The following is an 11,930-nucleotide window of genomic DNA, read 5'->3' on the forward strand; positions in this document are numbered from 1 at the left end:
AGCGCGGATGGCTTCAGCCGGGCGCTGACGTGTTGTTTCGTCGTCGGGCAGCATCGCCAGACGCTACCCGGCGCAACGAAGTTGACAGGGTAGCGTAGCGACAGGCGCGTTGAGGTCTCACGAGCAGTAGGCACCGGCATACCCTAGTTCCTAATAAATTATAAGGTATTGAACTATTGATTACTTCTTTTTTCTGGGAAGAGAGTGCTGTGATTTTAAAGTTTTCTGAAGTTACTATTTTTTAACATAACAATTGTTTGGTTGTTCCATTAAATTCAAAACGTGTTTAATCTTTAGTCTTTACTGTCCCCTGCACCACCGACCCCCCACCTTGAAATCGAAGTGTACTTTATCTTGGAGCAAAACACACATACTCAAAGTTACGCTTATATGCTTTGTCTCATATGGAATTGTGTCATATTGCTCTCGTATTTTGCTTAAGGACAATTTTCTAGTTTCTAGTTTGCTTTATCTGAGAAAAGAAATCAGCTGTCCGCTTATAGTCTGCTAGCCAAATTCCCACCAACTGGTGGTCTTGGTGCTTGAATTGTAAATGCAGTACTGAGAATCAGAGTGTGGGGCGAGACTTCTGAGAGTCTGTCATTTTTTCTCTTATTTTACTCATGCTGCCCATAATTTGTGAAGATACAGAACAAAGGGGAGATATTCAGCATCATTCTTGTGTGTTATGGTTGTTACTCATGGTGCATTGGATCCTTCATTGGCCGATAGCAAATATTTCCTAAAGACACGAGTTATCCGCATTGAGATGTATAACTATGGAGCGTGTTTGGGGTTAGTTAACGCTATTACATATAAAAAGTTACTAAAACATGAAACACGAATACACCAGAAACTCAATAAATAAACAGAGATGGGATTGCTACAAAGGGACAATAGCACCTCAAGAATAACCAAGAAGGGGTGCTGTTTGTTATGATGGAAACATTATTGAAAAGCCGAAAAGAAAAATAAGAGTGGCCCACCTTTTCCATAAAGTTTGTTTATCTATGGAAAAGAAATGGGCTTTGTGGAAAGGAAAGGAAAGGAAATAGATAAATAGGAACTTACTACTAATACACTCCACTCAACAATACAATTATTCATTTCCATAGCTTTTGCAAACAAACATGATTATTCCTTTCCCCAGTTTACCAAACACATACCATTTAAAATTATTTCCTTTCCATTCCATTACATAGTAGACCACTCATTTTATTTCCTTTCCTTTCCATGAGTTAAAATTTAACAAACACACCCTAAATAAACTAGAAACAGACACAAGATTACAGCAAAGCAACAACACACCTCAATAACTCAGTAAATAAACAGCAATCAAACAAGATTACAAAGCAACAGAACACCTTAGTAAGTCGGTAAGTAAACAAGAAAGTAATTAAACACACTAGTTGTTATTTATTCAGTAAGAAACAAACGGGATTACAAGTTTACAACAAAGCAACAGAAATAAGACAAGTTGTATGAGGTGAGCAAGTAGCACAGCATAAATTGACCAAACAGAGATCGGTCTGGCTTTGGAAACAACGCACAGTGGTATTTTCTAAACCAATCCGAATCCAGAGGTATCTCAGGGTCCGACATAACAAGCATTGTTCGCTCTGGCCATTTTCAATCAAAGTGATGCAAAAGCCATTCAAACAAGTACGTAATCAGATAATTAGTTTTAAACTCCTAAAATATTCAATGCTAAGCCGGAAGAAGAATAAAGCTGCTGATTGGAACTTAGCATTCGGGTGTTCTAGCTCATTGAGAAAACTTTTATGTGGAACCAAGGTGTATCGCGTCAGGGGTCTGTCCAACACTCCAACTAGATAAAAAAATGCTCTGAAGTATGCCATTTGTGCTTAATTTGGATAATCTATACACATGCTTTCAGAAAATTATGGTTTTTAGCTATTAAACGTGGTGACAGCTTGCGAAACTTAGCCCTAAACTTTTGTGAGAAGAATTATGTAGTACGATTCTAACAGAATGGTTAAATAACCTCAATGTCTTACTTTTGGTCATAAAACTAGTTCTTTCCGTGTCTTTCTTTCTTTCTTTCTTTCCGAAAAAGCTTTTGCATAGACAGGGCTGTTGTTCACCATTCAAGATTCAACAAGTTACCACTGTCATAAAATTAGAACACATGAATACATTTAGATTCCAGTAAACCAGAGGCAAGCATGAACAATAGAAGACAACACAAAGAACTTCTTTTAGGTGACCAAGTACCACCACAAGCCAACAACTATACGCACACTCTCATTCACAACTCTACCTTGGCATTTGGCAATGGAATGACCACCAGTGGTATTTTCTTAACCAATTCCAAGCCAAAGGCCTCAGACATATCAAGCTTTGTCCCCTCTGGCAATTTCCAATTGAATGAATGCAATAGTGATGCTAACAAGTAAGGAATCATTCTCTCTGCCAATGGAATTCCTACACATACCCTTCTCCCTGACCCAAAGGGTATGTAACTAAAGTTTGTACCCTTAAAATCGCAGTCATTGCCTGAATCCATAAATCTCTCTGGTTTAAATTCTAAGGGTTGTCCCAATACTCAGGATCCCTTTGGATTGCCCATGCATTTAATAAGATTTTGGTATCTTTGGGAACCAAATAGCCACCAACCACGCATGACTCACTTGAGCGTCTAGGAATTAAGAGAGGTGCTGCAGGGTGCAAACGCAAGGCTTCTTTTACTATTGCATTCATGTAAGGCAGTTTGGGAAGATGAGATTCTTCTACCGTGTTGCCAAGTCCGACAACTCGTTCTAATTCCTCTTGGGCTTTCTTTAGTATTTGCGGTCGTTGCATTAGTTCAGCCAATGCCCATTCTAATGTGGTTGATGAAGTTTTGGTCCCAGCTACCATCATGTCCTGTTTAAAAATTGTTCGAAGCATATATAGTATAAGACCCTGCAGTAGCCGACTTGTAGAACTACGTTCATTTTCCAGTGAAATCTCGGTTAAATTTTTATCTATAAAGACTTTACTTTCAACGAATGGTACAAAAGAACAAGTGCAAAAAAAGCGACCTGCATTTTGTTAATTCAAAATATCAAAATCAATCGGCAGGCACGCCCACAATTGTTTTTTGATGTTTGGTTCTTAGCCAAAGAGCTGTTGAGTTAAAACAATTATTTTGCAGACAAACAGTAGCAACCAGCAGACAAAGATCCTATTATATAACATTTGTTATGAGTTATGACAATAACATGGGATTATCCAATAAAAACTAGAAAATAGAAAAAATATTAAAAAAAAAGAAGAAGAAGAGGGAAAATAACATGGAACTAGTTTATGGATAGAAAGAATGGTGTTACGTACCATAAGCAAGGCTTTTATGTGAGTGATCTTCAAAGGAGTACTCTTTTGATCAACTTGGTCTCTACACTGCAACAACACTTGCAGAAAATCTAAGTCCTTCTCAGTCTTCATTGCAAGACGTTGATCAATAACTTGATCCAATATCCCATCAAACCACAACATAAGTTTCTTCATCTTACGATCTTTTTCGCTGTAAATCAAACAAAGCAAGAAATGGAAAAACATCTGAAATGTTTGGTTCGCCACAAAGGTCGACAAGTTGCTGACTGAACTTCCGGAACTCTGATGTAATTCGTTTTCTTTCCTCTCCCACGACAAGTGAACCGCCCCATAACATCCCAGTTAAGATATCGAATAAGGTAGCATTTACATAATCATGAATCGCGATGGGAACGCCAATCATAGACTTAATAACTTCTACCATTTGATGACCTTCTCTCCTACGAACTTCATAAAGTGATTCAAGCCTAAAGTTGCTTAGAAGTTGAGTAACAGATACTTTACGAAGCATGCGCCAATGTTCACCATAGGGTGACCAAACCATGTCGACGCCACCATATGAACTAGAGATCCCCATGGCCGGTGCATCATGGTTAGCAAATGTTATGTCATGGTCTTTAAGACTTCTTTCGCTACATAAGGTGCACTCAACACAACGCATAGTCGTGTACCTAATTGTACCTTAAAAATTGGACCATAAATTTTGGCCAAGTCGGCAAAATAACGATTAAGATCTGGTTCAAGGAATGGGAGGTTTCCGACTAATAGTAAGCCTCGAGGACCCGGTGGTAATGGTGCTATTCTCTTCTTGGATATCTTGATCTTCCAGGTATAGAGTGTGATCACAATAAACAATACAATAAGGGTGGCTACCCCTCTGGTGTCTTCATCCTCCTGATATATCCATTCTCTCAACCACAAACTGGGCTTGGAAAACATCACTCTGAACTCACAAGCCAAGATTACATGCTATTTGATCTCAATACAAACAATAGGTACTTATAAGCTTGCAGCTCTATCCTACCAATAATTAAGGTAGATTTGACACTGACAGTTGACATTGCCCTTTACATTTTTGGCTATTTAATCAAGTACCGCAACAGTAATTTTCATTTTAAGTAATTATGAAACCGTTGCCTATAGTTTTTACCCTAGTTTTTATTAGGGCTCGCTAAATGAATATCATTGGCGAGAGGCAAAGGCCTTTATAAGTTAGCTAAGCGCCTATGCCCCAAAAAAACAATAAAATGTACATGGTAGGGTTTGCAAAAACATTTTTAAGCAACCAAAGGTCAAACTTTTTCTTCTCTACTAGCCAATATACCAGCCTGTGGCCGGCTTGCTATTTTAATAGTTGATTTGCTCAAACCTTGCTATTATTTTTAGTTTGTACATTTTAATTATTTTAGTTGTCAAGGCTATTTTTGTATAGACTATAAATTAAATTAAGTCAATTCTCGTCAATCATTGTTTCGTTAGTTACAGAATTGTATAGTGAGCTTTCCTAATTATCATGATGTCCTTTTGATTTTAATTTAATCCATTTGATATTGTTTCATGATTTTAATTGAGATGATAACTTACACAACGAAAAATAATTTCTTCTCATAAAATATACTAAGAAAGACACATTGGTTACAAATTAAAGTATATGTGAAAAAACAAATAACTAACTAAAAAGTTTCTACATATTAAGAAAGCTATGAAGGGACTTGAGTTGATTGTCTGCAAGTGCATAATTTTAAATGGCATGCAACACGTATAAAGGTTGAGTTAGATAATTAACATTTTACTGGCCGGTAATCAAAAAAGTATATCAATTATATTTCATGAAAATGAATTATTGCTTGAGTGTACCAAAATGGGACACACATCATCAATTGGCTGGGAGGGCCTAAATACCGCTTGTTTGTGCACAATCCAAAAATTGATAATAGTCATCTTCTATAAGCAACCTTAATTTCTTAATCTCTTTTACAACTATTGAAGTTTCTGAATTGATTGTCTACAGCGTGCCAAAAGGCCTTTCTCTCAAAAACAAAAGTTGACGTGTCCTCATTGCAACATGTTTCCACTGAGAGCATCCAAAAATATTGCATCATAATATGGGCTTTTTTATTGAATTTGATGACGTGTGGGGCAAGCTAAACACCAATAAGAAAATAAAATTAAAAAATGTCTAATAGCATGTGGGCCGGTTAATTCAATAAGAAATGGGAATGAGTACATACTCTATTTTGTTGGTACATACATCTGGCACATGTGAATCAAATGCATTAGTTGGACTTGAATATATTTCTAATAACCAAGATAACCATGTCTGAGATCATTTTTTTAATGATATAGAGACCATGTGTGTATATATGTATAAGTGCATCCTTTAAAAAAAATAGGCAAAGCTATGCAAGACGAAGTCAAAAGAGTTATTATAGATAAACATGAATTTGTACCTGTAGGCACTGGCGGAGCCAGGAATGTAAGTGAGGGTGAGCCACCCAGAAGCCAAGCATTAAAAAAAAATACACTAATTTTTTTTTTTTAACTAAAAATTCAAACCCGATCACAAAACAAATATATTTCGAACATAAAAAAATAATATAAAATAATTACAATAAATGTAATATAAAAAAAATAAGAAAAGAAAAAAATAATTCAATCTAAACAAATACTTCTTCATAGTTGTCCTTGGCAGTCTTCTTTTTTGTCATCCCTATTCATCTTTTGGAAGCATTGCAAGATCAACTCGGTATCAATGCTATCAAAAACTTTTTTTTCAATATAAATCTAAACAAATACTTCTTTATAGTTGTCCTCGGCGGCCTTTTTTTTAATTTTGTCATCCATCTTCATCTTTTGAAAGCGTTGCAAGATCAACTCGGTATCAATGATATCAAAAACTTCTTTTTCAATATATGTTATTAAACAATCATTCAACCATTCATCCGCCATCTGATTGCGCAGATGATTATTTATGATATTCATAGCAAAAAATGCCTTCTATCTCCACAGTAGTAGTAGCAACAGGTAAAATCAATGCCAACTTAATCAACAAATACACAAGTGGGTACACAATGTCTTTCTTCGTCTCAACTATTTTTTTTGGCTAGGCCGTTAATTCCATTTACTTTACCAAACTTAGTATCGGAACGCACATCAATGATATAATTATCAAGCTGATATGCTAATAATTCCATCTAATCTATCTCTGAAAAATCATCGGGATAAAGTCGAGCAAAATGGATCAATTTTTGCTTATCGAAAGCAGCAAATGACTCACAAGGATCAAGACATGCCATGCAAAAAAGTAATTATGTGTTTGCTTCATTAAGCCGGTCATTTAACTCTTGAAGTTGCAAATCAATACAGTGATAGAATATCCAACACAATAGTAATGTAAATTCAAATAAAATCAAGTTCTTTACGTTTTTCATGTTGAACCCGCTTTGACGTAGATTGGTCAACACCACCATCCTCAGTTTCTTGGTGACTTCGCTTTGAAGAGGATCCTAGTTCAACACTAACAACATAATTTGTGTTACTAGTTGGTTGAGCGGGCAACGATTTTTCTTTGATCAAATACTTTAGCATAGCTATTTAAACAATTAAAATAAACCACCAATCAATTTAATTGAAATTGCACGAATTAAAATAAACCACCAATGATGTTCACAAAATAAAATAATAATTGCACAAACATATAAAAGTCTAAATAATATGGTTTAGGAATCAGTACAAAAATACGATAAAAAATTAAATAATATAAGGATTACCTAGTTACCTCCACAAAACCGGTAGATATAAAGTTGTTTGTTTGGGTAAAAGAGTTGAAGACTTAAAATTTAATATAGAGTAATAGAGAATGGAGGAGAGGAGAAGTAGAGTATGTGAGGAGTTTTTTGGATAGAGTATTTCTTTGGATTTATATATGGGTGAATAAATATGAGATAAATAGAAGCACCAGTACGGTTTTTTGTGGAACTGTTGCCTTTTTGGTATACAGATATTAGTCTGTACATCAAGTACATCACAATTCACACATTAGCACATGAGCACATGGGATTTTGTTTCGTTTATTACAATTCAGTGAATTCACACATTAGTACATCATCACAAGGGCTTTTGTTTCGTTTATTACAATTCACATAATTCACACATCATCCCTTTTTTTGTTTGCTTCTTAGCACTTGCGCTTTTGTAATAAGTGATCCCTACTTTTTTTGTTTTTTGGTTTGTTCAAACTGAGGGTACGCCAGGGTGTACCCTGGGGCCCCCTGGCTCCGCCACTACCTGTAGGAGTGTGCAGTGGCAGTACATGCAAAACCCAAAAATCGTCATAAAGGTGTGTTCCTGCAATTGCAAAAAGAAAAGTGAGTAAATGAATGGGAGTCTAAGCTACTTTCAAGAAACACAGTGTAACACCATTTATTTTAATATACTAAAACCTTATAATTAGTTCAGGGTCTAGAATTAATTTCCTTGATAATACTCTGCACCCACATAATGGTGATAATGAAGCCTTCACTGCCATTCAATGGAAAGTTGAGCTCTAAACCATAGATTTCCATTGATGAAATACTTAAAACATATACTATATTTCCGAACTAATTGTGATATATATAGGTCATCTTCTATCATGGATTCCAAAGTTAAGGATTAGTATTTTTTCCTTTAAAGAAGAAAAAACATCTATCTAGGCATGATTATGAGTTATCATATATATATGCTTAAAGAATATTGATGCTAAATAACTCAAAACCATATTATCAAGTGATTTGTTAGTCTACGTACTTGCCTCAAACTTAACCTTATAAGATAACAAATTAAAAAGTTCATAGAATCATGTTGATATGTAATCTTACTAAAAAAAAATTATATATTTTTAACGCCGCCACATTGTCTAAACATATAAGAATGCATTCCTCTCTTATTATCATCATATATATCTTAGTCAACAACCGATTGTGTAAGAAAATAAGTTGTTATTGGTCAGTCCTAAAGGTAAGATTAGATTGCTCCTTTGTTCCCTACTAATTGTGTAAGAGCCTAGTTTTCTCTTCCCTCTGGGTGAGTCGATCATCTCTCTCAGGTCAAGTTTAGATCTCGAACTAACTTTATAGGAGGGAAGAGAGATGTATGTTAAGAAAACCCTATATTTCCTGTCATGTCTTAAGAACCCGACTCAATAGAGAAAAGAAGACCGGACTGCAAGAGATATCACTTTAGATGATGGAACTTCACTTAAATGTCTTTGGATCTTGGCTATTTCCATATGAATTTTATAACTCATACTGATAATGAATATATTGTAATATGTTAAATTTCTATTTTCTCGTCCGATAATTAGAATCATGGGTTAATAGTTTCACCGGTCTTACATATCAGGTAAATTAATGTGTTAATACCATCAATGACTTAGCAATACAAATTCAAACTGTGACAAAAAACGCAAAAAGAATATAAAAGTACGACTAATAAAATCAGTATCACATTGACTAAATAGTGGGATAATTGCTGGCGCGCATGTGTTAAGGGACTAACCTATTGTACTTGGTCTTCTCAAACAGTTGCAATTAATTCAGCAGCTCAAATAAAATTTGAAATTTCATCTACTTAGAATGACCCATGAACATTTTCTCATTCTGTCCTCTACACCATCTACTTCTGGTAAAGTAATTAATAATTCATCTTCAATTATTAGTGCCTTGAGAGTAAGTCAAGTCCTACTCCTTACCCTCCCCAAATGAGGTAGACATACTGCGCAATTAAAGGCCAATTGTTCTCGTTTTGAATTCATGGTCTTCATCTAAAAACCGTTGGTGTTGTGGACATGAGCTTGAAGAGGCAACATCCAATGCTACATAAAAGGTCATATACCACTGTTTTTTAGAGTGGTAAAAGGCCTTTTACCGTGTTTCTAAATCATGGTATCAACTGGGGTGGTAAATACTTCTAGAACAACCGTGGTATAAAGTTGTACCTATTAACCACGGTTTAATCTAAAACTATAGTAATAGGTTTTCGAAAACTGTGGTATCTGACCGTTACAAAGTACAAATATTTTGTAAAACTGTAGTATAAAGTCACCATATTTGCCTCAGTTTTTCCAAAACCGTGGTATATAATAATTTAAAAAAAAAAATATTATTGGTTATTTAAATATTCCAAATCACCTAATAACTTCATAAAATCATGCATATCACATTTCACTTCATCACATATTCAAAACACTATGGTCCACCACAAGACTAATTCTAAACACGATCCAAAAATAATCCATTCCCAATTGAAAATCAAAATTTAATCAATACAAATATATTATAAAAACCTCCAAACCAACTTATTTCATCTTGTTTTGTATTCCAAATTGTATTGTAATGAAAAGATTACAAAAGAAAAAAAATGTAAATCTCTATAACTTCACCAAAAACATTCTCCTTTGTGTTGGCATTCTCGTCCTAAGAACATGCACAACCACTGCAAGAATAAGCAAAGTTTGATCATCTTATGAAAAAAAAAATAGTTGTGAGTAAAAAAAAAATAAAGAAACAGTACGTGATTCATTCAAGCTAGGATCAAAAAAATTTAAGAATGGTTGGCATGTATCCATTCAAGGAATTTACCTCTATGGACTCTTTAACAAGCAAGCTTACAAAGGGAATGCAACATTTGGCACCCTTCTAATAGATGAAGGTCGGTGAAAACATGATATGAATAAATGTGATTTAAGTATATATAGAACCTGGATAATACCTTACACAAATAGTAGTGATGATCATCAAATGCAAATTGGAGAGCATGCATTTTATTTTATTTTATTTTTTTCCCCACTAATAAAGCTCGGACTTTCTGTTCTTAGAAGCAACAGCAACAAATGGAAAATATATCTCTTCTACCAATTTGGTCAGGTTGGTACCACACTCTTCAAGAGTAGGCATCTTATTGCTACTGCTACCTCCCGCAACTCAAGCACCAACCGCTTCAATGCTCTCACCAACCATACCTGATCAAATCAATTTGTCATTCCATAACCAACTTATGAAATGTCAAAGTTGGGGGGGGGGGACCTCCCGCAACTCCAGCACCAACCGCTTCAATGCTCTCACCAACCATACCTGATCAAATCAATTTGTCATTCCATGACCAACTTATGAAATGTCAAAGTTGGGGGGGGGGAGGATTAGAGTACGGACACATGAAACCTTACTTATGTGCGAGTGTTGTTAAGCGCACAAGCTGCAACATCTTCACCCTCGCGAAGGAGTTCAAGTAGCAAATGCTCTGACCCAATATAGTTATGACCTGAAAAATAGCAAATGCTCTGACCCAATATGGTTATGACCTGAAACATTTAGCCATAATCAACCAGGTCTGCATGCATATGTCATATCATAGGATGTAAACATTGCTACATAGAAAACTCATTTTCCCCACGTTTCCTAGATAATACCATTTCTCATAAGCTTTATACAGGGAAGAAATAAATTTAGACAAGTGGAGATTCATAATTAATGTATGGCATGGACCAAAATATCGCCGATATATATTGGTATTTTGGTACACCGATATCGATATTTCCGACATATATCCACCGAATATAGAACCCTTTTTTCCGATATATATCGGAATTTCCGATATGAAACTTTATATCGCCGATATAATCAATATTTCCGATATAATCGATATATATCGGTTGACTTTTTGACCATTTTAAAATATAAATCCGATATTTCCAATATATTTCCGATATATATCCGATATTTCCGATATTTTAAATAGTTTGGACTGGTTACCAAAAAAAATGGATATATCTGATATATCCGATATATATCGGTTTTTGGGTACACCGATATATTCATCGATATCGATATTTTGGGCCTTGATGTATGGTAGGGGTGGGCAATGGGCCGGGTCGGGCTAGCCCGGCCCTAAACATTTAAAGCCTTTCAAATATTAGGGCCGGATCGGCCCTACCCTAAAAGTCAAGATAGAGGTCGGCCGGGTCACAAGTCTAAACTCAAGCCCTTACCCCTATCCTAAGCCCTCTTTAAAGGCTTTAGGGCGGGTTTTAGGGTAGGGCTTTAGGTAGGGCCTATATATTTTTTTTTTTACTACATGGAGTTTTAAAACTCATTTATATTACAAAATGTATAATAATCTACAAACTCAAAGTCCAACCAATCTAAGAATAATCGCGTATAAGTCAAAAATTTAAAATGCACATCCACAATCTAATGAATCAAGTACATCGAGAGTTCGAATTTGTTATTCCTCAGACTCAAACCTCACTAAAATTACATTTTAAATTGAAATACATGACAAATAATTATATTATCATTTTAAAGGAAGAAGTAATAGATATAAAGAAGAAACATAATAATTTTGGTTAAGGGTCATGGAAGTTGTTAAACTATTTGTAATATCATAAATTATTTCTATAATAGATTCAAACAAATATAATATTATATTTCTTCTAATTTAAAAGTGATTCAAGCTTTGTATATGGAAATGAAAATATTGGCTTTTGAACAAGTGATGGGAGAAAGGTTTGAGATTACAAATGTCATTTTTTGACAAAGGTTGTTTTTTGGTTTCTA

At 34.9% G+C, this 11,930-nt stretch overlaps 1 long non-coding RNA gene and 1 pseudogene across 2 annotated transcripts; both read right to left on the reverse strand.

Moving 5' to 3' along the window:
* Positions 1-2,114: 2,114 nt before the first annotated feature.
* LOC147513194 (flavonoid 3'-monooxygenase CYP75B137-like) lies at positions 2,115-4,408 on the reverse strand (annotated as a pseudogene). The gene is made up of 2 exons (XR_015215276.1): positions 3,337-4,408; positions 2,115-2,886 (listed from the first exon to the last, which is right to left on the reverse strand). The product of XR_015215276.1 is annotated as a flavonoid 3'-monooxygenase CYP75B137-like (transcript).
* Positions 4,409-7,384: 2,976 nt separating this feature from the next.
* On the reverse strand, positions 7,385-10,288 carry LOC147513195 (uncharacterized). The gene is made up of 3 exons (XR_015217355.1): positions 9,957-10,288; positions 9,758-9,810; positions 7,385-7,683 (listed from the first exon to the last, which is right to left on the reverse strand). It is a non-coding gene; the product is annotated as an uncharacterized LOC147513195 (long non-coding RNA).
* Positions 10,289-11,930: the final 1,642 nt, after the last annotated feature.

Source organism: Coptis chinensis, chromosome 3 (genome assembly GCF_015680905.1).
Source record: "Coptis chinensis isolate HL-2020 chromosome 3, ASM1568090v1, whole genome shotgun sequence".
NCBI classification, from domain to species: Eukaryota; Viridiplantae; Streptophyta; class Magnoliopsida; order Ranunculales; family Ranunculaceae; genus Coptis; species Coptis chinensis.